Source organism: Poecilia reticulata, chromosome 22 (assembly GCF_904066995.2).
Source record: "Poecilia reticulata chromosome 22, P_reticulata-male-v2, whole genome shotgun sequence".
Classification (NCBI taxonomy): domain Eukaryota; kingdom Metazoa; phylum Chordata; class Actinopteri; order Cyprinodontiformes; family Poeciliidae; genus Poecilia; species Poecilia reticulata.
This window is the reverse complement of record NC_088851.1, coordinates 1,617,168-1,642,897: the sequence shown is the minus strand read 5'-3', so window position 1 is coordinate 1,642,897 and position 25,730 is coordinate 1,617,168. Positions and strand designations below refer to the sequence as shown.

Sequence of the window (25,730 nt, the reverse complement as noted above, 5' to 3'; positions counted from 1 at the left end):
AATAAAAGCGCATCTCCGGTTTATGTTTGATTCATGTTTCTCTCCTGCAGCTTTAAAAATGTAAAACTATGTGTTTATTGATTAGCTAAAGGAAATCATGTATCTGAAAATAAATGAAAATATATAATGTGGGCAAAAAATTCTGTAAACCACAAATGTTCTACCTCTATCAAATTTGCTGACATTTGACATGAAAAAAATCTTTCAGATTACATAAACAATAATTCTCTCACTTCAGGATGATGCAGGGACATCTATAAGACCAATTTTAACTGAGGTTGCACATATGTGCTTACAGGATTTTTTACCTAAGCAATATATAATTTTTTTTCAGATACATAATGTCGTTTTGCAAATTAATTAACAAAGTTTTAGCCGGACAGAAAATTGACGTGTAAATCAAACATAAACCGGAGATGCGCTTTTATTTTGAAAAGAGCGCCATAACTTGTGCTGTCGCGCACAGTAAAATCAAGTGCAGGCTGACTTTACTGCCATTTCTGAAGAGGCAGCTAGCTTTATCCCACTGATATATTGGGTTTCTGATGCTGGCTGTCGACTTCTAGATACTTCTAATAATGCTGACATTAATGTAGAAGCGCTAACGATGTCATTTAAAATATTATTTGCCTCTGTGAGTCACTGCCGCTCAGCTATTTTTCAGTCCGTGAAACCCGCCTACTCCTGCCTGAGGTCCAATCAGAAACTGAAATTTTAAGTTAACTTCCGAATGTAAGAGTTTGATAGTACATGTGAGAGAGTGTGATAGTACGTGTGAGAGAGTTTGATAGTACGTGTGAGAGAGTTTGATAGTACGTGTGAGAGAGTTTGATAGTGAATGTGAGAGAGTTTGATAGTGAATGTGAGAGAGTTTGATAGTGAATGTGAGAGTTTGATAGTGAATGTGAGAGAGTTTGATAGTATGTGTAAGAGAGTTTGATAGTGAATGTGAGAGAGTTTGATAGTATGTGTAAGAGAGTTTGATAGTGAATGTGAGAGAGTTTCATAGTATGTGTGAGAGTTTGAAAGTGAGAGAGTTTGATAGTGAATGTAAGAGAGTTTGATAGTGAATGTGAGAGAGTTTGATAGTTTGACAGTATGTGTAAGAGAGTTTGATAGTAAATGTATGAGAGTTTGATAGTACGTGTAAGAGAGTTTGTAGGTTTTGGCTCTTGGGGCCTCTCATACTTCTATTCTGCCTTTTCTTGCTCTGTGTGTCGGCTTTACACGGACCCGTTGCCACGGCAACTGACAGACAACAGCTCAATGAGCAGACAGAGCAGAGATTACCGATCAGGGGAATCAACAACAAAAAACAAACATTTCCCACACAAAAAAGTAGCAAAAACACCAAAACATAACATTGGGTCTGTTACATTATGCTGTAAGGCTTGATGTCTATATTATTAATAAGTTTTCGTCTGAGCACAGCGGTGGTTGATTAGCTGATTTAAACAGCTGCTGTACTGATGACGTGGTGGCGGGTTGACCTGTTTTAATGCCAACGGAACCAAAACACACCGAACTGCGCAGCACATGTTAAGGTTATCAAAGTTAATAGACGGCTAGCAACAGTTAGGCTAGCATAACTGAGCCACTGCTCACTTCTTCAATGTTTTTTTAAGTTAAAACTTTTTCCTCACCTGTTAAATCTGAAGCCCTTGTTAAATAATTTATAGGGTTGAATTAACCGCTAAATATTGCGTCCATTTTTCAGATTCTTTGCGTGACTGTGGTATTTTCCTGACAGAGAGATATATACACCCTTCTGTCAAATTTTAATCGGAGTTTGATGGATTAATTGATATTAATTGATATCAAACCACCCATCCCCCTCCCCCACATCCGGTAGCCTGATACCCCCCTCCCCCCCAAACATATGTCACATATATCATATGATGGGAACTTTGTGACCTCCTGACCTTCCCCTCCCACCTCCCCCATGGGATGTTTGTGACCTCCTGACCTCTCTCTGTGACCATCTGTTCATCATTATCTCCTCCCAAACTCTTTGAATTACCCAATAGAATCAGAGACAGAGAGTTTGGTCTTTTTAGGGGTTTCTGTTATAAATACTGTTGAAAAAATCAAGCACTCTACTGCTAAGAGTTTTTCAAGAACTTTACAATGTATGGAGCTAAACGAGTTCATCCTGCTGCTGAGAATAAAGAACCTGTCTCCTCTGCAACATCTGATATGGATTCGGAGTTACCTAGCCCAAGAACATTTGGTAACAAATAAACATCTGCTTGCTGAAGAAGAACCTACAATTGTATATGAGATCCCGATAGCAGTGAGACCGGATTTGGGTTCGGTGATGGACACACCAGCAAGCTCACCTTCATCACCTGATCCATCTACTTCAGAAACTGTGGATAAAAGAGAAATATTGACAAGCGGGACTTCTCTTCTATGCAAGACACCAATTTCCATCTGGGAGTTATCAAGGCCCGGAACGGGTGCCCCCAAAAGATCGACATTTTTTTTGACTCCTGTGCAGATGCCGGTGCTCCAATCCGTCAAAGAAGACTGGTGTTTAACACCTCACGGCTCTTGGGGCTCATGGGGTTATGTTTTCTGTTATGAGTCTGGAGAACTTTACCTGTACCAGCTGGACAAAGATGAGGAGCTTGCACCAATAACACATATATACAGCCTCAACTATAATGATTGGGCAGTGCTAAAGCTTGCAATTCCTCGTGCCAAAGAAAACATCGAATCGGCCTTGAAGACAAGAGAAGATGAGGTTGACCCTCAATCTGCAAAGAAAACCAGAAAGCGGTGTTTCCCGACCGATACTGAAATTGGAAGGGGAGAAATTCTCTTCTGTGCATTGTGGGAATCGAAAACTACTGAGCCTGGCCGCTGGTCCTTACGGGCAAGCAGACGGAAGGGAGACAGCACGAATTCCCCAGACCTGTTTGTGCTGGAGACATTTAATCTAGATTGTGGTGTATTCAGAACTATGCTAGTTCTCCCATTTGAGGCTTGGTCTGACAACATGGCGGAAGTCGGGGATCGAATTTCCGAACTGTTCCGAAAATCTCGCTGCTGGCTTGATATTTTGTCAGTGAAAAAAACTCTGACATTTCCTGTCCAGCCTCTAAGGCGGGTTAGAGGCTGAGAACCCGCCCACTACCCGATATAATGCGAGGATTGCAGGGACTCTGACACCAAACCTTTAGAATAGAAGAATTAAGAAGCTATGGAGTATGGGGGCCCTACTGGGGCGAGCCCAGTTATTTGACAGAGAGCCTCTTCTGTCCTCCATCTCCTGGAAGCTACTACTACACGAATCTGTATCATCTCCTCTCTTGAGTACCTCATTGGAATCGTCTCCAGGACTCTCTCCTTCAAGTTTTCTGATACCAAGTACCCTAGCTGAAGAGGGTATCCCTCCAGCAGCAGCAGCAGAGGACTCTGGAGATCCTGCTCCTAGCTACTCCCAACCTCCAGCACCAGCTGCAGAGGACTCGGGGGAGCCTGCTACCAGCTCCTCCAAACCTCCGACTGCAAAGGACTCTGGAGATCCCGCTGTAGAGGACCCTGGAGATCCTGCTCCTAGCAACTCCCTGCAAGAAGATGAAATTGACGGATGTATACCAAGTACCCTAATTGCTACAGTTAAAACAGCCTTACTGCATCTATTCAGTTTAATTTGCGTGAAGTATGTCAAGGAAACCTGCTACGGCTGCATAACAGATCACCCGAGCCAGAGGCAGCATCAATGCCTGGAAATACCGGAGGATGATTATTACCAGCTCAACTTTCATCGCATAACACAGCGGCTCTTGACTCCATGATTCACACCTGCTGTCCAGAATCTCCTGAGGCTGCATCGCATACAGGCTGAGGATGCAAAAGTGAAGATGATTGCAGAGACAGTTTTACACGAATTGAAATCGACATACGGAATCCAGACCGCAATTACTGACATGTATCAGGACATGAACAGTGATGAAAACCTCATTCAACTACGTTCTGTTTCAGAGTGTTACACTATGAATGAAAAGTAATCTCCCTTCTGTGTTGACTTGAATCATCTTATTTTGCATGTTTAAGCATTTTAATAATTACCCTTTACTGTTTGACTTTTTTACTGTTAAAAAAAAAGTTTTAGTTACAATATTATTTGTGTGATTAGTTAGAGTTAAATATATCTTCATATACACATTATTGGTTAACATTTAATTGTAATTTCTAGTAAATACAATTAAATGTATTTACGACCCTACCCGACCTCGGATAAGCGGAAGAAAATGGATGGATGGATGTAATTTCTAGTAAATAAATGTACTGATTGTGATTTCTTACTATTAGAGGAGGAATAAAATCTTTGTACCACAATCGTGTTTTCTCATTATTTAACAACCGATCACCAAAGCAGGTGACAGAAGGATGGCAGAGAGAAGGTTAATGAAAAAGGTTTACTACACTCCATCACACCCCGGTAGTTTAAGAGGAATAGCTAGACTGAAAAGAGCTCTGCAGGATGAATCAGGAAAAAAGGTTAAGGAGGAAAAAGTACAAGATTTTTTATCAGAACAAGACACCTATACTCTGCATAAACCTGCACGCATAAATTTCCCGAGAAACAGAGTTTTTGTCACGGGGCCTTTAAAACAGTTTCAAGCAGACCTTTGTGATATGCAAGCCTTGGTCAAGGAAAATGATGGTTATAATTACTTATTGACAGTCATTGACATATTTTCTAAAAGAGCGTACGTACGAGTTTTAAAGAGGATGACTGCTGACCAGGTGGTAAATGCCTTTGAATCAATTTTCAAAGACAGTCAGATTCCTAAAAAATTGCAAACAGATGCTGGTAAATAATTTTTTAACAAAAAATTTAAAGCTAATGAAGAAGCACGGCATTGAGCATTTTTCCACCGCGAGCGAATCCAAAGCATCTGTCATCGAGAGGTTTAACCGCACGTTAAAAACAAGAATGTGGCGATATTTCACAGCTAATAACACCCGTCGTTACATCGATGTTGTGCAAGACTTGGTGAAAAGCTACAACTATGGGTATCATACAAGTATCAAAACTAGCCCTATGGAAGTGAATTCAAAAAATGCCTTTCAAATCTTTCAGAACCTGTACGGTACATCCTCAAGCACACATCGCAAGAATTTCAAACCTAAGCTTAAGCCCAGGGATCTGGTTCGAATATCTAAATTACGCGCCGTTTTTGATAAAAAAAATATGAACAGAGTTTTACGGATGAAGTTTTTACCATACTTCGATCTCCTCCTGTATACAGACTCAAAGACTTGGATGATGAACCTATACAAGGCTCTTTCTATGAAGATGAGCTTCAGAAAGTGAAATTGTGTAAAGATAAAATGTACCAAGTGCAAAAAATCTTAGGTCGTCGCACCGTTAGAGGTGTTAAACAGGTCTTTGTGCACTGGAAAAATTGGCCTGAGAAATTTAACAGCTGGGTTAGAGAGGATGACCTTCGAGATATATAAAGGGAGCCAGCAATACATCTTACACAAAACAGCACCATGGAGCGCACGGTAGAGGATGAAGGGTTCTACATTACCTTACCATCAAACGCTGGTCTAAGCGTTTTTAAAGATAATACCATTTCAAGTTTTTGGGTGAATTTAATTTAGAAGGAGCATGGCAGGTTGCTTTAACAGAGATTTCTTATCCACACACTTGGCATAATGTTCCAAAAGATTCTGCGTTCTTTGAATGGAGGAAGATGGGGAAAGAAAAAATTTCTCGACGGAATATCACACCCGGATACTATGAGACAATAATACAGCTAAAAAACGAGATTGAGTCTTATCTTAGTGCGATAAGAATCGGTATTTCTTTTCATATGCATATTATTGAAAATAGATTATTCTTTATACAAGCAGATTCTGAGTATCAATTGCGATTTCACGCTCCGATTGCTTAAATTTTTGGCATGGAACCAGGGGAATGGACTACTTTTTATAAACACGACAGCCCTCCTTAACCGATGGACAGGAAAGCAGGATTCTACCACATTGTTACAGCGATGTGGTCGAGCAGCAAATAGTGGGAGATGCTTATGCCCCCCTGCTGCGTACGGTTGAAGTAGAAGGTAAATTCGGAGACATAATCACTCAGACTTTTAATCCTCCCGACTATCTTCCTGTGGCTCGGAAACATATCGAATCTATTCAAATCGAACTGAAATTAGACCAGAATGTCCCAGTAAAATTTACCTATGGAAAGACAATTGTGAAATTGCATTTTCGACCTGTGAGGTCACAACGAAGCCTGAGATGATAGCTGAATGAACTCCGGACATATACATTGGTATAAAATCGGTTGATGACAAGGTTATTATTCATATGAGCTCACCGCTGTAGTGTGGAAGAGACTATTTTTACCTCAGTAGAACTGTATAAAACTACAGTAAAATTAGTCTGATAAATCCGAGAGATAATCCTCACCGGTTCGTCCATTATTATCATAACCAAGTAGGTGGGGCCTTACCGGGTTTTTACGGATCTGCGACCACGTATGGTTGTGGAATCGGGTCAATATTTTCAAGATTATTCCGGTTTGTGTCACCTCTAGTAAAATAAGGTTTTGCCCTGGCTAAACTTCACTTAAAAAAGCAGCCACCAATATCGCCACGGATGTCATTGGTAGAGCAATGAATAAAATATCTGGTTCCAACCAGGAAGGATCAGGAATTATGGTTCTGTCAAGAAGGGCAAGGAAGCACCCACCGAGGGAGCATGTGCGGAACTCACAAAAACATAGAACTCTAAAGCTAAAGAAATCAAACGGGAGAAGCAAGGCTAAGGGGAGGAAGTCTGCTCCTAGCAAGGATATATTTCAGTAACCACTAATTCAGAAAAAACATGGCTTTTCTCCACCACAAATCGGCCGAATCTAGCAGAGTTGGATTTGTTTTCAGCCCCTATGACCCAGCTATCTATAGAGGATAAGGTTTACACTAAAATGTTACCAGTGTCGGCTCTTACTAGAGGCGGGCCTATTGAGTTTGTGATCCCCAGAGGTGAGAAATATCTGGACTTATATGACACTCTGCTTCATCTACGCATCAAGATCACCAACGCAGATGGTAGTAACCTGGCTAATGACGCGGCTGTTGGCTTAATTAATTATCCTCTTAACACAATATTTTCACAATGTGACTTCACGCTGTGAGACCGATTGATATCTCAATCAAGCTCCACCCACCCTTACAGGGCAATGATTGAAACACTACTCAACTTTTCTGAAGATACGCTAAAGAGTCAATTTAGCGCAGGTCTTTTTTACAAAGACACAGCGGGTGCCATAGAGTCTATTGTCGTAATCAATGGTCTGAACGCAGGATTAAATAAAAGGGCCTCTTTCACCGCCGAATCCGGAGAACTTCACCTGTTAGGGGCGCCTCATGCCGATTTATTTTTCTGTGAGACGGCGCTGCTTAATTCAGTGGATTTGAGAATTAAATTAACACGAGCCAGCGATGCATTTTGCCTGATGGGAGCCCGTGACTCAACCTTTCAACTGACAATTTTAGGCTTCTCTTTTTATTAAAAAAGTCTCAGTTTCTCCCGTGGTCCGTTTAGGTCATGCTTCTGCTTTAATGAAAGGAAATACCTTGTACCCGATTTCCAGAGTTAACATTAAAAGATATTCTATGCCAGAAAACTCAAGGACATATGCTCAGAAAAACCTCTTTTTGTGTGCTATACCAAAGTATATAGTTTTAGGAATGGTTCACCATGAAGCCTTCACAGGAAGAAGAGACCAATCACCTTTCAGTTTTGAACACATGAACGCAGAATACCTAGCATTATGGCAGGAGGGTAGACAAATTCCCGGCAAAGCTTTCCAGCCTCAATTCAACCAAGGTATATCGGTCAGAGAATTTTTCAACATATTCTCTGCAACAGCAAACTGTCTTTGCTCTCACATAAGTACACAGGACCCGCATATTTTATTGTGAACACGCATCCCTCTCACATGCCCGGAGAACACTGGCTGGCTCTGACTTTGGAAGGAAACGTTTTTCGACTCGTACGGATTATCCCCAGATTTTGATTTCTACCCAAAGAGCATCGTAAAGTTTTTGAAAGACAGGTCTTCAAGACACTCTGCCTGTTTGCGGTCATCATTGTGTTTTTTAGCTCTGTAAAAGAGCTTGCGGTTTATCAATGCAAACAGTTCTTGATTCATACCCCGGTGATGTCATAAAAAATGATGTGATGGCTTCAGATTTTGTGAAAAAATATCAACGTTGTGTAAAAAAACGAAAGTATTGTTCTTTTAACCATGGGACATGTTCTATGCAAATGTTTAAAGATTGCTACAAATTGTGATTCTCTATTGTTATTTCTGTATTCAAAAAAAGAGACTGTACACCTGAAAAATTCTTAAATAAAACATTTTATTGAAAAAAATATTTGCTGTCAAAGTTTATGGAGTATAAGTAATCCAGCGTGATGGTTTTATTCTTTTACGCGTACTTTGTCTGTTTTTGATCTCATCTTCGAAAGAATCAGGCAGTCCTTCCACAAATTTAACATTTTTATTCAGTTTTTGCAATTCACCAGACAATGGTTGAAAAGAAGTAAAAATCCAGATAATATTGTCAGGTACAGCATTCATGACATGATCAATATTTTGCAACCTTTTTCCTACAAAGTATGATTTTCCACATCCACTCGCTCCTACAATCATACATGAGAAATGTGATTTGAATGTAGGATCAAAATAAATCTGAACATCACCTGAATAAGACATTTTTTTCTCTTAAACTCTAATAACCAAAAGGTAGAGTTGAACCATCTGAAAAAAGCCTTCTTTTGTCATACACAACCTGAAACCTTTTCAGAAATGTCGCGCTTTTTAAGAAGAACCCCTTTTTATCACGTTTGATGGTGCGCTGAGGGACCTCAATAACTCCAACTCGGGAACCGTTTAAGTACCCTCCCACCAGCTCTCTGACGCTGTCAAAATTGACTCTCTCACTGCACTCATGCATTGAGTAATCCCTTTCACTCGGATCACTACTTTCTTTTGTTGTTTTGTTTGATATGCATAGCTTTTGGGTCCCGCTGCCACAAATTTCTGAATTGTATTATATTCCGAGACTTCAGATTGGTTTCAAATAGGTGATCGCGGAGGGCTTAAAGCAGGGCTCTGTGAAATGTTATCATTATTTTCCGCAGTATTCAGTGTTGAAGCAAATGATTGCAAATTCTGAATTACATTAACAACTTGTTGTGAATAATCTGTCTGAGATTCTGGATTTTGAAAAGCTTCATTTAATTCAACTCTACCTTCTTGGTCATCCATACTTCACAGAGTTATAAGAGACAGACCAAACATGAATCATTTCTCAATCAATTTTGCATCAGAGTAAACATTGTCGACCAGAATTTTGGCTGCTTGTAGTAGTAACTTAGCTCTCGCACTCAGAGTGGTAGAATGTTGAACTTTGTTTTCTGGACCCAGCACGTTTCTCCAGAAGCCACAGAGATTCTGTAATAAATAAATAATCAGGAATACATTTCTAGCAGCGGTGAAATGGGATTTTAGTTGATAAAATCAAATAATATACCTGTAATCAATCCATCCAATAAGACGGCTGTGGCTTGCAGATTGTGTGCTCTCCTCTTACGTAGTATTGTTCGGGCTTTGGAAGCTGTGAAATATAATGAATGTGTGTTGAGATTTCATACACATCCCTACAGGCTTTGGTGCAATAGAGGGAAAAAAATTGAAATGTCCTAGTGCTGTATTGTGACAATGTCCTGCTAAATCACTTTTACCAACCCACGCAGAGACACACACACACACACATGGAGCAAGACTCCATATATCTTTCATGCATTCAAGTAAAGTTTAGTAAAGGCTTTTATTACAAATTTCAGTTTAGACTGTGGTCTGTTGAGATTTCATGCACACATGCAGCAAGACTCTGCAAGGCCTCCTCCTCTTTAAAGACAGATACACATGCACACACACGCAGCAAAGACTCTCCCCTGGCCCCTTCCTCTTTGCTTTCTCTGCCAGTCTGTGTGTGTGTCTTTGTTTAAATATAGTATATATCTTTAATTTATCTGAGTAAAGTTTAAAGTTTAGTATGTATGCTAATAAAATAATAAATAATCATTTAAAACAATAAAACTTATCCGTGTGAGGAGTTCTGGTTCTGGTTCTGGTTCTGCTTCTGGTCCTGGTTCTTGTTCTTGTTCTGGTTCTGGTTCCGGGTCCACTGTAGTTTCTTGCCGTGGCGAGGGAGGAGGCGTGATGCCAATGGCATCAACTCTCTGCCTAGGAGGTAAGTCGGATACTTCTTGTGGCACAAAGCTGTGTTCTGAGCCAGATGAGATGTAAATTACAGAATCTTCATTAGAAGTGCAAGCTATGGATGATAAAAGAAATACGTTGATAGAAAACCAGTTTCCTGATTAGTTCAAATACACTATTTAAAAAAACTTACTCTGAACTCCCGTATGTATGTAGGTTGATTTTTGATCAGGAACTGTTCTGAAACCAGTTGCTGATGCATCTGCATTCATCAGCTGTGAAGAACATGTAGCTTCAGAGACATGTCTTCTTTTTTTAGTCAGCGATAAACGATTCCTCCTACAGTTTTCCTGGTTATCTATAAGAAAATAGATACATAGTAAATATTTATTAATACAGTATATATATATTTTTTTTCAGTTTTAGAACTCTGATTACAGAAGCGTAAAAAGGTAGTAAAATTACCGTGGATGAACTCCGGTTCTGTTTGGGACTCTTGTGTCTTCTGATTTTTAGTAAGATCTGGAGGAATAATAGGCATATATTTTAAGTTTTTCATTTTTATAGGATTAAATTATTTTAGAATTAGGGTTACAGAGAAAAGTTATGACAAAAAAAAAGACTTACCAATTATAATATCTGATTCTGCATCCTAAGAGAACACACCTAAAAAAACATATTATTATTAAACACAGTGCATATATATATATATATATATATATATTGTCTGTTACTACCCAATAGTAAGTCCCGCCCACTCCTCACAACTCTTAGGACTCACTACTGCCCAGTTCTCTGTCTAACAGGTCCGGAAAACCCCCAGAAACTCGGGTCTTACCCTAGCGATAGTTTGTGGAGAATTATCTGTTTAAACTGGGGTCGGAAAGGACTCGTCTAGCTCTGACTACCTTCAATCCAGAAGTTATGACCTTTTACAGTTGAGGGGCAATTCGCTGAGTAGCCCTCACAACGACATAACCCCTACAACCACTCCTGTTAACGGTAGCTCCTTCCCTAAAATAACGGCACTTGTTAACGGCTAGATTAAATTTAGTGACTTAGAGTTAAGTCCCAAGGTCATTATTTTAACACTCACCAGAGGAAAACACAAAGCCACCCTGTCTCTAGCATCATGTATATTGTTTTACTATATTTAGGAGAACCAACAATAATCGAGACTGACACAATTAAACTCACTGTTCACAATTCTCATTAGAATCTTTAGAATTATAATTTTATTAAGCAAGCTTTAGCAGGGGCATATAACAACAAATTAATTTCCAAGAGTTATAAAAGAAGCAAAAATATAATGAAATCAACTAGGATTAATCACCTCCTTTCCTTATTCTCATTCCTAACCTGTTTCACTAAATTCACTGAGCGAGGCTTTGGGAGAAGCTGATCACCTCATACCCGATGGTCTTTGATCTCGGCAGCTGTAATCTTTTGCGGTCCTTGGTCAGAGTCTTTGTCCAGCCGGAGCAAAATCCTCTTTACTGAAGAGAAGCGGAGAGAAGGCTCACGCTTTCCATTGAACGTGCAGACTCTTTGTCTTTGAAAGACCTCCGTCTCTTTTCCAAGTCAGCTGCACCGGAGCTGAGAGCGTTGAGTAGAGGCGGCGGATTCGGTCGGATATGGAACCAGGGGTGTTGGCGTGTGGAACTCGTCCCTTTTAGGCAGCGTGAAATCATGGAGTAGTTACCCTTGGTCCCTCGGTGTGATCCTCCGCAGATCTTTAGGCAGCTTCCTCTGCTGACTCCCTTTCTGCGCTGCGAACGAAGAACGCTCGTTCTGACTCGTGCATCGGTATTTATGCACTTGTGTTTCCATGGAACCTGCCCATCGCATTGGAAAGTACCGGACTCTTTCTCAAGTTTTCCAATGACTCATCCCTGCCTCTCGCTTCATCGGGGCAGTTCCCTTTTCCATCAGGGCAGTTCCTGTTTTTTCCGTTGACCATCTGTTTCCAATTCTGCCGCACCCTTGTTTTCCTTCCCCATTTAGATGACTCACCCTTCTGTCCCTAGCCTTCTGCTTAGTGAAAAGTACTCTTATGATCTTTAATAATACATGTTATTTGTTGGTTAACTCAAAAGTACAACCTTTAGCCTTTCATAATGTAGTAGAATCAATGGATTTAAGAATACAGAGCATACATCATTATAATATTCACTTGATTAAAGGTACTGATCATTCATTACAAACATTTCTTCTCATAATCACTTAACATTTATAATCATCTTTTAATCATTAATCAGGGTTATACTGTTATTTCTCAGGCCTTTATTCCATTTTTCTGCGTATACCTGGACAGATCTCACATACCCATACCAGATTCCTCGACACCCCCTCCGTGAGATCGGACGGGGCTTCGCAGAAAACATAAGTTCCAACTACCAAAAGTCCAGTTCATCACCACCATGGAGAGTTAAAATGTCTCTTTCGTAGCAGGTCACCGGAGAAGACGAAGGCGTCCATGTGTCCACGATCTCGTATTCCGTCAGGTGGGAAGGGGAGAAGACCAGATGTCGGGGTCTAGTCCCATGTCCACAGTAGACCCAGACGGCCCAAAGGGGTCCTGACGCTCCAACTGAGGTGGTGAGGTTGGAGAAAGCACTTCGGCCGCCAAATCCTGTGGCGGAGCCGCTGGAAAACTGCAACTTTCCTCGAGTTCCTTCAGCAGGTTCTCGAAGTCAACAGCAAACGAAGGAGACTGTGCCTGGCAGATGCAGGCGACAGAGGAGCTGACGTTGCTACTTTGGCCTTGGGGTGATGGGACAGGTATATCATCGGTCTGGCATGCTTGCTGAGATGAACTGAGAGGCTCAGTTTGGGTACTCTGTACGTGAGTTGCAATGCTGGTTTGGCACCCGACGTCGATGTACGTGTCAGGAGACGCCGGACAAACAGATGGACGGGGTTTACCCACCGCCAACACTCGGCCATCCAAAAGGTGCAGCGTGGGTAGGCACTGACGAGTGATCTGATTCTCCCATAGCTTTTGGACTATGGGTAGTATCCGGTCGTTCCCCAAGTACGATGTGCGGAGAGTATCGTCGTCTTGGTTCAACGCAGAGGTCCACACGACTTTGTGTACTTGTTCCAGGGATCGAGATGCAGAGGCCGAGACGTACGGCAGGTCCCGTTGCTCGTTGAGGCAGAGGATCGCCGTAACGTTATCAAGGTGCACGCAAGCGTTACACCATCGGGTAGACGATGCTACCCACATGAATCCCAAGGATTCTACGGATGCTCCGCATCCCACACAGCAAGTTGGAGCCTAGGAGAAACAGCAACTCAGGTAATTTTCATGATTAGTAGGTATCGATCGATCAACAAACATAAATGGATAAAAAGAAGCTAAGTGCGCATAAGCAGGAGCAGGGATCAAGGCTGGTACTACACTGATGTGCCTCGTTGAGCCGCGAGCCAAGGGGAATTAATGATAGGGGGAGGATCTTCATATTCCGGGGACCCAGGAGTAGCCATCGGGGTTGGATCGTGGAATATGGCTCCGTGGGTCATGAGCCATACGGCAATGGGCAGTGGGGACGACTTCCCTAACCAATACAAAAGCACAAAAACTCCCCATCCTGTTGCCCAGAGGGTTAGGGCGGCCCACTTACGAAGCCAGCGGCGTTTACCCTTGCCTTTGATGGATAGGGCTTGGTAGGCTAGGTAAATGAGGATGGATACGGCCAGAATGCCCTCGACGATAGCGGCCAGGATCTTGAGTGGTGCCGCTCGGGTAGCATGGGTTCCCCCGAGGAGTAATTCCATCAGAAAGGCCGCGGTGTCAATGGAAAGCCAAAAGCATGCCACCGCGCCTCGTCGCCAGTTGATGCGGGTCCTACCCATTAGGTAGCAGGCGAAGAGGGAAGGTGCGAGATCCCATCGCCCCAAAAAGATTGGGCGTAGGATGATCTTGATGAGCCCTTGAACCGAGACAAGCACCCTCAGGAGCTGTCCGGTGGACCAGGACCCAGTGTGGCAGTAGACAACCCAGGCCAGGATAAATCCGAGTTGCTCAGTGGTACTCACTTGGATGGGTGCGAAAAGTGTAGAGGGAAGAGAGAAGTTGGTTGAAGAATTGAATTCCATGTCGTCCCTTCTTGTCTCTTGGTTTAGGTCCAGTCTTGATTGCAGTGGTGAAGATCGGCGAATGGCTCGCTGGCTCCCGGCAGCCTCCTCTTATGCTGAAACAGGCTCCTCCTCTGGGGGAGGGGCCGGTAGTCCTTCCTCTCGCGTTTGCAAAGCATTTTTAGCCACTCCTTCACGACAACCACTCCCAGGATTAGGGCAATGGCTCCGCCCAGGAAGCCCAGCAAATATGGCCATAACATGCTCAAAGCATTTAGCAACCAATGCTCGATAATACTGAGGCCTCCTCCAACCACATTTCCAACCTCCTCAACTACATCCATAACAGTAGAAGTCAGGGTAGAGCCCAAAGTCTCGTACCAGTAACACGCATGTTGTTGGCCACCCGTTCCACATTTCTGCCACACTTCCTTGGAACTGTTACAGGTGAGATTAGAATAGAGAAGGTTAGGGCCTACCCAGTCAAAACCATGGTCCATTTCCCGTCGCATAGACTTTTCCGGAATGCATGGCCTTCTGCAATGGCTAGGAGGGTGTCGGGGATGGCAGGGACAGGTAGATCTACAATCTTCTTGCGCTTTTGTAGCTGGTATCCCAAAATTGCATCAGTGCAGGTTTTTGCCCTCACAATCGCTCTTCGCCATGTCCCTGCAATCTTTCGCCAAACCACTTCAGATGCATGGGTGTCATACTCCTCCGCATAATGTTCCTTGCAGTAATCTTCCCAACCTGGGAGTGTCTGACACGGTTTTCTTGCTAGTCCAATGGTACATTGGGTCTTGTTCTTATTACAAGTCATGCGCCAGGGCCTTGGTAGAACGTAGTTGTCAGGCCTCCAAAAAATACCTGGCCAAATCATCCGATCTTTGGAGTAGACAGTGGCAATATATTGGTATTTAATCCAATAATTGTGGGACGCATTGAGGCAAGGCAGAACCCAAGCCTGCAGTTCTTCCTGTTGGAGTCCCCACCACTCCCAATCCCAGGCACGATGGTAGTCCTCGTACCAGGCACGGAGGACGAGTTTCGCTGTTTTGAAGGTGTCAGGACTCGGGCAGTGGTATTTCCATGCAGCGTGGAAGGTGTTGCTAGTTTGCCAAAGGTCACATCGCGGGGAGGACATCGTCTTCACCCATTCTGTGTCGTTAAGGCTATCAAAAATGCGTTGGGCTACACACTCATCAATTTGTGCAAACTGGTCCTTAGGGGCATTCAGGAGGTCATCTGGAGTTGGAAGCGGTTGCGTGCGCATGTCAGCAAAGTGCGGTCCTTTTAGCCCGGCAGGGGAGCGAACTGCCCCCTCCGGGAAATCTCCTATGAAGAATACTTGATCTGTGGCTATACCAGTCCAGGGAAATGAGTCATTCAACCAAGGTTCTATTTCTGTTTGCACGGTTCTGGCTCGGGTCCACGAGAATGACCAATCTGCTTTCAGAGCCAAAACTATGTGATTTTGCCCAGTGCAACTAACATATTTGTTCCACAGGCATGCGTTTAGGATACCAAATTTATTCTTATAACATTCTTGCTGGTCGCTCTGATACATGAACTGTCTGGGTCCTTGTCTAATTAGGAAGGCTGTGAAGTTTTGCCAGACGAACTGTTGTGGTTGCCCTGTCGGTTGTATCCGAGTGCTGTTACTGGCAGTTCGGTTCTGATACAGGGTCTCGGTGTCGATTTCATCTTCATCACAATTCAGGTGATAATCTCCCCAGAACTCTTTTCGTGGGAGCCAAGTCCTACAGCCTGAGGACCTATGTGGGGCCGAATAAATCACCTCAGTGTCCCAGTATCCTTGGGAAGGTGCCAACGCCAGGGGTCGGCAAGCTTTGTTGCAATGCCATTCTGGCACGCCGTTGTCTGGATGGATCCAGTTGCATCGGGCCGTCTGTCGCTCTTTCTGATGCACGATCCTTACCAGCAAATACTCATCTTGAGGAGGCTGTAGCTGTTAATCTCCCAGGTGCGGTTTAGGAGGTCATCATCATGGAGTCATTTAGATGTAAGCTCGCTTTCACATATTTCTTCCATTCTCTTCTTGAATAATCGACTTTGGTTGACAGAAGACTCATTATCCCATGGCACAAAAATAGAGGTGGTACTGGTATTCCAACAATTGAAAGTGAAGTACTTGGAGCGACCATAGGTAACCTTTGTATGCGTAAGATGCCATGGCCCAACTCCTATGAAATATAGGATTGCGATCAGAATAGTAGCGGTAACTAGTAGCGCCAAAAGCGTAAGCAAAGCTTTATACAAGTGGTATGTTCTTTTCGTAGTCGTTTTCGTAGCAAGGGTCGTTCAGGGTGTCTGGTTCGTCGTCTGTGGTGTATCCGAACGTGAAGGCATCCAGGAACTGGCTCTTTTCCCACTCGTCTTAAGCGGGTTGTCTTCCATTTTGGGTCTTTAGGGCGTAGGTCAGTGGTAGTCGGGATCTGTCGTACATGTGCCGGTGCCGTCTTTGAGGCTCTAGGGGTCCGCGACGTCCTCTTGGTTGTAGTTGCCGTTTGGTCTCCTTGTAGTAGCGGTTTTGGGTAATTATACTGGAGGGGTAGGGCAACTGAGGTTCCAACCCCCTCCACCACCTCCAAGAAATACTCTCAACTATCTGGCCGAGGAAATGGCCTTGGATCGTGCCTTCTTAGTGCCTGATCCTGCAGGCCTCATGCTTGTAGCCTACGGACTGGCAGTGTCACATACGTACACAACGATTGCCCACGTAATGTCGTCGTGTGCGGTATCCCACGGTGGTGGAGTATAAATCTTCAGATGTGGCGGTTGGGATAAACTCGGTCTAGTTCCATTTAGTGGAGAGTGGTATATTGAATGAATTTCTGGGTCCGCTTCCATTTTCACCACAGTTCTGGCCATACCTGGTGACGTAGTCCAGATGATCACGCCATTCACTGTATCTCGCGTACAGACCTTGCAGTGGTTCAGATAATGGGGTCTCCCATCGCACCTGTATTTCTTTTCCCTCCAATGGCAGATTTACTGTATTAAAATCCACGGGAGTCCGTTGTTGGGTGGTCGGCGTATCCCTGTGTGATCGATGGCCTTGGAGACATTTTTCCTTTCCAAATCGGGAATCCCGAGGGAGGAAGAAATATGAGTCATTGCCACGGCCGTGGCGTTGCCCTCACTCCCCGTACTTCCTTTACCTCTTGTTAGATTTGTGGGTCGAATATAGACGAGGTGGTTAAGAAAATAGGCTCCGAGAGGGGTAGGACTCGGTAAAGTCCTCTCGAGTGTGTCACACAAGATGGAACATTCGGGGAGTTTCAAAAGGGTCCTTTGTCCGAGAGTTCGGACAGACTTCTTTTCCCACTTTAAATAATTTGCTTATAAATTTTTTCTTAGCAGTATGATATTTATTTTTCCGCTGATTTGTAGACTTGACGACCTGACCCCCTTCTTCCGATGAATCCATCAGTTTTACTTTTTCTTCCTTCGTGCAAAAGTGGAGGAGAGCGACCGCCAAGCGCCGCCTCCGTCTTCTCTTCTTGGCTTCTCTGGCTCAGCACAGGACACAGTGGGGTAGACTTGGTCTTCTGAGACCACGGTGATTGTTGCTCCTACCGAATAGACTCCTTTATATGGGATTGTGAGCATCTGCACTGACAGTTGAACCGAACGGGTAGTGTCAGGATCAGAGGGCGTCTTCACTCTATGGGCCACGCCTCCTGGGACCTGCAGGACTCCGTCCGAAAGTTGTATTCTGCTGTTACACGGAACAGGGTCGACTTCTCCTTGGGTCTTGCTGCGTTGCTGCCCCACCCATCCAGCTCAGTGGTGCAATAGTACAGATCCGACGTGCGTATCTCACCCTCTCTTGGCACGTCCGGCAAATCCACTATCGGGATGTGCAGTCATTGATGGTTTCCAAAATCAGATGCGCCAGGTAGTCAGTTCCCAGGGGCCCGTCCAGCCTCCGTTCACTGCTTGTGCTAAGGTGTCATCCGGGAGCCAGCTTAATTCTTCTACAGAATGGGGCCTGTCTGAGGCCGCAGCACGCGGAAAATGACTGGGGAATACGAGGTATTCACTGGGGGAAGGACAGGCCTGCTCGCGCAGGATCATAGGGCCATGCGGCGTGGACAGACTCCCAAAGAAAGTCATGCGGCCCTTCTGCTTTTCTCCAGATCCAGTCTTCTCTGACCGAGGGTCCCTCTGGGGTGTTAGGGGGAGCTGAAGGTCCCGGGCCAATAGACTGAGGGTATGGGGCTCCCATAAGTGGGTGGGCCCCCACGCATGGTTGGAAGAATCTTAGGGAGCTGTAGTATCTTCTCACCTGCCAGCCATCAGCCTGTCCCGCTGCTGTCACCTCGTCCCTGCGATTGTTCCTCGCAGGTCGCACAGTAGATCAGTTTTCTCCGTCCCACTGGCAGAGGCATCTTTTTGGTTCTTCCTCTCGCCATCCCCATTGATTTATCACCAGGGTCGTGGCAGGTATCCTATTCGGCAATTTCCACAAAAAGTAATGCTTATAACCGAAACCGGGGAGACGGGGAGGCTTCGCAGCCCGTCCGCCGTCGACTCCTGCCGCCAGGGTTTGTCGCGGCCTGGTCCTTCCCAGGTGAGGGGGAGCTGGAGGACTGTTAGACATACTGGGCAACGGTCTTTGGTGCTACTCCACTTCAGCATTTCAGGTTCGTTTGACAGGACTCCATTTTTGGCCCAATCCAATTTCTTCAGGGCTCGTCCTGCCCAGATCCCTGAAGTTGTTCTCCTAATTACAACCACCCCTTTCACGGTGGCCAGTCCGAGATAGGGTGGAACGATACATGATGCACTGGCCATTTCACCGGCTTCTATTTCTCTCTAGTCAGGAACTGGCTTGAGCTGCTCAACTCCTTGGATCCCCCGTTTCTCCAGCAGTACCGTATTCCAGTCCAGTACTTGCTTGACGGTGTCTGTTGTTTCAAACTTAGGTTTTACTGCTGCGTTCACAGGTTGTTCTCTTGCTTTGATCCACACCCGCTGTCCCACTCTGAATGGCACTTTGGGCGTCAGCTTCTCCTTTTTATCGCTGGAGCCCCGCCCCGTTTCCTTCGTGGCGAACGGTCGTTGGTTGAGTTCCATGGATGGGGCGGGCCTGTCGACTCTGTTCTGTCATTCAGGGCCCGCCCTATTTCCACAGCCACGGTGCTCCAGCTGCTGTCGTTAGCATTCTTAGCTATCCAGCCTTTGACTAATCCAATGGTCCGCTCCACCACCCCGTTGGCTTGAGGGGTGTAAGGGGGTGAATAAACTCTTATCACGCCAAACTTCTGGCACCATTGGTCAACCTGCGCGTTACGGAAATGAGTCCCATTGTCCGTACGTAGCTCCTTTGGGATTCCCAGGACGCTGCACACTTGTTCCAGCATGCCGACAACACTGTTGCCATTAGCCTTCCTGGCTGCTTTTACAGTTACAAATCCCGACATTGAGTCCACCAGCACTAAAAGGTACTTCTCACCTTTTCTTCCCGTTATTCCCAAGGGGCCTGCTACATCCATGCAGACTGAGCCCCAGGGAATCGTGCTCTTGATGGTCAATCCTTCCAACCGCTGCCCTCGGCGGCCTGCGTTGTATTGTCCACATACTTCACAGCCCCGTAGCACGCGTTGGACTTGTTTCACTGGGATCCAAAGCTCATGCTCATCCAGCTCCTTACGGGTAGGCCGTACGCCTGCATGTCCAAGGGCTTCATGCACGCTCCGCACGACCTCATCCACGTATTCTTCTGGGACCTCCCGTCCTCTGGGAGTAGTGTCCCACTTCTCGGCTCCGACAAAGACAATTTTTCTCTGTTGGACATAACAGTCCACTTCATCATTTCCACGCCAATGAGCTCCCTCATGCGTGTGGGCTCGCTGGTGCTCCACTTGGAGCTCCAGTTGCATCTTTAGTTCAGCAATCTTCTTCCATAAGTCTCTATGGGCCACCGGCTTGCCCTTAGCTGTTTCAAAACCATTTTCTTCCCAAATGGCTAGGTCCTCTCTCAGGGCCTGAGCACAGTAGTAACTGTCCGTCACTACCTGGCGCTCTTGATTTTTCTTTGGTCAACTCCAGTAATCCTTCCAACACTGCTGTGACTTCCTCCGACTTGGGCGCTGCCGGGGGCTTTTCCCTTTCTGTCTGTACCTCTCTGACCGTCTTGTTTCAGGATGAACCCCCAGTAGGCCACGTGGTCCGACCCTTTCTTTGATCCATCGGTGTAGAGTGTCCACTCTGGCTGCTCCGATGTCTCAGGCGCCTCTTGCGGTCGTCTCTTGTTTGGGGGCTGTGCTGGCCGATTTCAGCTCTGGGTCAGCAAGATGTCTTCCCATCTTCCCCATCGGGTGTTTGTTGCTTTAGTACTTTCGACGGTGCCTTTGCGTAGGTACTTGTGGACCTGGCTCTGTGTGATGACTTTGATCGGTTGCCCTTGTGCCAGGTCTTTTAGCACACTCCAGTATCGTGCCAGTACCGCTAGTTCTTTCTCTTCTTGTGGGTACTTTTTCTCGACAGAAAGTCAGGGTGTAACTCCACAGAGTAACCAGGCCTCCATTCTCGTTACTCACTTTGATCATAGCGTCGTCGTTTTCACAGCTGATTTCTGCCACCATTCGTGCTGACAAACTCCTCGGTTCCAGTCTCACGCAGCTTGGATTGCTTTTCTTAATTCCTCCAGATCTTGTTGGTTTGCTGCCGTCCAAACCCATTGCCTCTGCCCTGCGTCTTCGTCCTCCTCCTTTTTCCTCAGGCAGTGATACATGGTTTGGCATACTTCTGGTAGTTGGGTACGTGGTCCCTAACATAGTTGCACAGTCCCAGTATCTTCTGCAGATCATTCTCTGACTGAGGGGGCCGAATGTCCATTAACTTGTCCCTGTACCCATCCGAGAGTCCCAAGTCCGACGTGACTTGGAACCCAAGTATTCACTTGGAATTGTCCGAACTGGCACTTCTTGAGGTTCAGTTTTAGCCTGCCTTGGTGAGGTTCTCGATCACAGTCCGTAACCTCACCAAGTGTTCTTCTTCGTGTCATCGGCAATAAAAACATCATCTATGTACACAGTTGCCCCCACGTCTCCCAGTACTTCCATCAGGCTGACTGAAAAACGTTCGGTGAATTTTTATAGCCTTGGGGTAATCTCTGCCAACATAGCTCTTGCCTTTGTGGGTAATGCTGTCTTACCCTGGGACTGTCTCGCAAGGCGGAGAGAGAAAATCCATTAGCCAGATCGATGCAGGACTGAATTTCTTGACTCGTTAGCGTCTTAGGTGCCTTGTGGGTTGATCAGGCTGGCTCTATTTGCCACCGTTCTCCGATTCAGAGCCTTAAAGTTGATTACTGGCCTCCAACCCCCTCCTGCCGATTCGGGTTTCTTCACCGCCTGATGGGCTGTTTGTGATAGGGTTGAGTTCCTCTCTGATGATTCCCAGGGAACTCAGCTCCTTCACTATTTTGTCCATTTCTTCGATGCTCCTGGATTCAGGGGGTATTGCCCGCACAGGGGGGTGCACCCCTCCTTCAATCTGGTGCACGAACCTCTGGCCCAAATCTCCGCAGTCATTCTTGAATCTGCCACCTCCGCCGAAGCGATGATCTTAAGCAACTTCTCTTTCCCGGCCGGGGAGAAGTCACTCTCTTCGATTTTCTGCCCTGTCACTGCTGGTATATCCACTGGTTTGTACCGCCTTGTGCTTCTGGTCCTGTCTGTGTCGGGCCGACTTTCACCAGTCTGGCTTTTAGACTTGTCAACCTTCGTTCGGAGCACGATGATTCACTTTTTCTTACTTATTTCGTCCAAGTCTCTGACGGTGAGGAGGTTGTATGGACCTTTGATCCATACCACTCCTTTCCAGGTTCCATATGGCATTTTCTCTATTTTTCCGTTGGCAAATTGAACTTTTAGGTGTCCTGTTGTTTTCAGGTCTTTGCGGGTCATCGACACCTCTGCTCCAGTGTCCACTAGGTAGGGTACTCCTTCCACTCTCGCGTAGATCTCGTCCCCCTCCCAGTAGGCATTCTCTAGCGTGACCCGCGACCTGGACGTCATTACTGTGCGGCCTCCGGTCCCATTCTCACGGGCAACGCGGAGAGCCGTTTTCTGCTCAGGGCTTATTTTCTGTACTCTCCTCCGAGAGGTAGGGGCCTCCCTCGGCTGGCGCGGGGTGCTGGCTGGCCGCTTGGTCTCCCTTGCGGTCCTTGTGGTCTTGCTGAAACGTTCTGTTCTGGAAGTTGGGCGGTGGCCTGCCCTGGTAGCTGGGTGACGGTCCTCCTTGGAAGTTGGGGGGAGGCTTTGCGGTGGTTTTGTTGGCCGGTTTCACCGTCTGACTCGCCTCCTTTTTCCTCTTCTCCTCGTAGTACTGCTGCTCCAGGTCGAATCCTTTCACGGCCACATCCATCTGGGCGACTGTGGTGCCTCTAATTGGCATCTTTACAAACACTATTTCTCCCTCCGGCCTCTCGTCACGTCACGCAGCACTTTCACATACTTTGCCGGGGGGATGGTGTGCTTGAGGGTGTGCCAGAGGGGTTCCAACGACTCCCTTTGTCGAGCCGCCCCCTGGCTCTTTTCACTTGAGATTCTTCGTCATCCGCGTCTTCCAGCACCAACCGCTCGTAGTTACTCTGGGGGATTCTGATCCAACCATCGGGTCCGCAGTCACACTAGTCAGCCATAGCTTCTTAGCCCCTTCATGGGTGTGGTAGACAATACTGTTGGCCAGACATCCTTCAATATTCCTCATTGCTTTCGTTCCCATTTTTTCTTCTGATCACCAGTCTGAGGTTCTTGAGCTCAGCATAGGCATCCTGGCCGGCCCGGTGGCAACGGCGGAGTCGGCTCCGTCCAGGAGCCACAGGGCTCGTAGCGATGGCCCTACTGAGGTTCCTGGTGGCTCTTCCTCGTCGGCGGACCCTCATCCAGCCTTTGCCGGGTCTCTCGGGAGTGCTTGAAGGCGGCTTTCTTTAGACGTCTCAGCAACACGCAGTGCATCATCCCCATGTAGTTCATCCTGAAGTTGGAGTCAGGGAATTGTACACCGCCAGCGTGGAGCGGGGGGCGCCATCAGAATATTGGCCCACTCTCCCACGGTCGCCTCGACCCCGAGGGTAACTCGGTCCTCCAGGCGGCCGGACCATTCTGGTGGTACCTGATAGTCGGTCTGGTCGACCTCCGGCACATCGCCCGTCTCCCATCTTTGGCTTGACCGGGCCCCAGGTTATGTCTCTCGCCAGTCTTTCGGAGGTTCTCTCGATGTCATACACCTCCACTTCATTCTTCGTTCCTCGATGTTGGCCCGTTCGGAGTGGCTTGTAGTTGACCAGGGGGATTTTGGGTCAGAGAAGCGCTCTCGTGCTCGCTCTCTTCCTCTGGGTCGCTGATGTCGCTGAACTGCGCTGTCGAGGGGTGTACCCAGGGGGCATTCACGGCTGAATCTTTGCTGGTTTTGTAACTCCGTCCTCCGCGTTCGCCTGCGGTCCCTCCTTTGGCGGTCCACATCATAGTTTTGTTGTCCTTCGTCTTCTGGTTCAATTGAGAGCTTCCGGATGTATTCTGCTGCCCTGTCTGCCGGTTCGACTGGATATGCTCTCAGTCTTACTTTCGCCGCCTTGATGACTTTAGCTGGTCCAACCGGAGTATCGTCCGGGGGATCACTCCTCGGATCTCCTGGGGATGGTCGTTGGTTTCCGCAGGTTGACGTTCGGCGCGGTACTGCCTCTCCGTTTCCGCCGCTTTCCGCACGCCCTGCTCGGTCTGAAGTTGGTGTAGGTAGGGGTCAACCACTACACCACCTCATGGATAGAGAAGAAGTGACTGTTAGTTGTGACTATGGACACCACCCCTCTCTCCGCGACCGACTGGGCGGTGTCTCCCCGCAGATCCGGTGACCTTAGTCCTTGCACGCTCACTACGACCTTCTCATCCGTCGGTTGTGGGCGGTTATGAGGCTCGCTCCAGGCCGTGCCACATCTTTTTCCGATAATCTTCGAGGTTATTTCCCTTCTTGTAAGCGTCGATAGGGACCAGGATAATCTCCCCATAGGTCAGGTTGTAGCCATTCAATGTGACCACTTCCCATCCGTCACTTTGCTGCCCGTAGTTCTCAGCCGGTGTAGATCCTTCTGGTAATCGTCCCCAGCCTGGAGTTTAAGTTCTGACCTGAGCTTTCGGTTGTGGACCTTGTATCTCTCATCTGTGAATACGATCAGCCCATCACCTTCGATTTCCCAAGGTTCTCCGACGAGTTGATACACCTTGAGCCAGTCTGCATTCTGATGTTGAGTGCTTTTTTGGCAGCGGGGGCAGTTCTCGGGACCTCTTCCGGGTGTTCGATTTCTGAGTCTTTTTCTGGGGCTATAAGTCCCTCTTTTGCCCTTGTCCGCGTCGCTCTCCTCGTCGTCCGAGCTGTCTCCTGATGGTGGCGGCGGTGAAGCTGGTGCCTTTCTCTCCGTGCTGTGGGCCTGCGGCAGGGGCTTGTTTTTTGGTTCATTCCAGAGGGACCATTCCTTTATCATTTTATCCCACTGCTCTATCTCGTGCTCCCAACCGGTGTTCCGCTCGGCTCTCCCTCACCGACGGCCCAGGGAGTTCACCCTGGATCTCTCCATCACCGTCCCCTGTCAGATCTACTAGGGGGAGTCCCGGCTGAGGGGACGGGTTTCGGCTATCCTGCCGTGACGGAGGTTCAGCCACCTCCGAGTCCACACGGTCCCGTGCTTGGTACTCTTCTCTCTTTTCTTGTATAGTCCGATCTTTGCAGGACGTCCGTGTACTCGGGGTGGCGGGACGTTTGTCGGGCCAAATGGTTCACCAGGATCCCATCCACACCGGCAGCCAATGCCACCAGCTTTACTATGCCGTCGTACCTCTCAGACGGGCTATCCATCATCCGTAGTTGGCCGTCAGGCCATTCTTCCAGGAGGCCGGCGAACCACTCCAGCCATTCTTGAACTTCCGTCCTCTTGACGATTTTCACCGGGCACCGGGCGATCATCAGCCGGTGGTTGTGTTTGAGCTTGGGGCATAAGTAGATCTGTTGATTCTCCAATGTCACTTCCATCAGGATTCGTGATCCATTTGGGTTTCCAGCAAGATGGGCCTCGCAGAGCATCTGCTGATTTGGTGTCGTCCAGGTGTTGTACCCGTCGCCCAGCAGTATCAGCCTCACTGGAAGTTGCCGTAACCCACTTTGGGAGAGGCGAAGTCGTTCTTCCCTCTCGGTTCTGTCGGGGCTGGTATCCAGCTCCATGTTCGACGTTGGTGTGAGCCCTGCTGCTTCAGTTGCAGCATCCATGGTTGTCTTTGTCTCCGAGTCGCCTATCCCCCAAAGCCTCTCAGGGTACCTTAGAGCAGGGATGGGTCTAGGCTAGGTTGGCTACTGGCTT

General features: G+C 46.6%; 1 protein-coding gene across 10 annotated transcripts in view; it reads right to left on the bottom strand.

Annotated features, from left to right (window-relative positions):
- The window catches only part of akap6 (A kinase (PRKA) anchor protein 6), a 224,321-nt gene that overhangs the window by 188,864 nt on the left and 9,727 nt on the right, over nt 1-25,730 (bottom strand). For 7 of the 10 annotated variants that reach the window (XM_081603033.1, XM_081603032.1, XM_081603036.1 and 4 more), the window contains 5 exons: nt 10,892-10,930; nt 10,730-10,786; nt 10,458-10,622; nt 9,573-10,379; nt 9,427-9,493 (listed from right to left, as the gene is read on the bottom strand). The exons of 2 other annotated variants lie outside the window; for them this stretch is intronic. The gene's annotated coding sequence lies outside the window, so the exon portion shown is untranslated. The remainder of the gene's footprint in view (nt 1-9,426; nt 9,494-9,572; nt 10,380-10,457; nt 10,623-10,729; nt 10,787-10,891; nt 10,931-25,730) is intronic. One more of the 10 variants, XM_081603030.1, reaches the window with a different exon arrangement.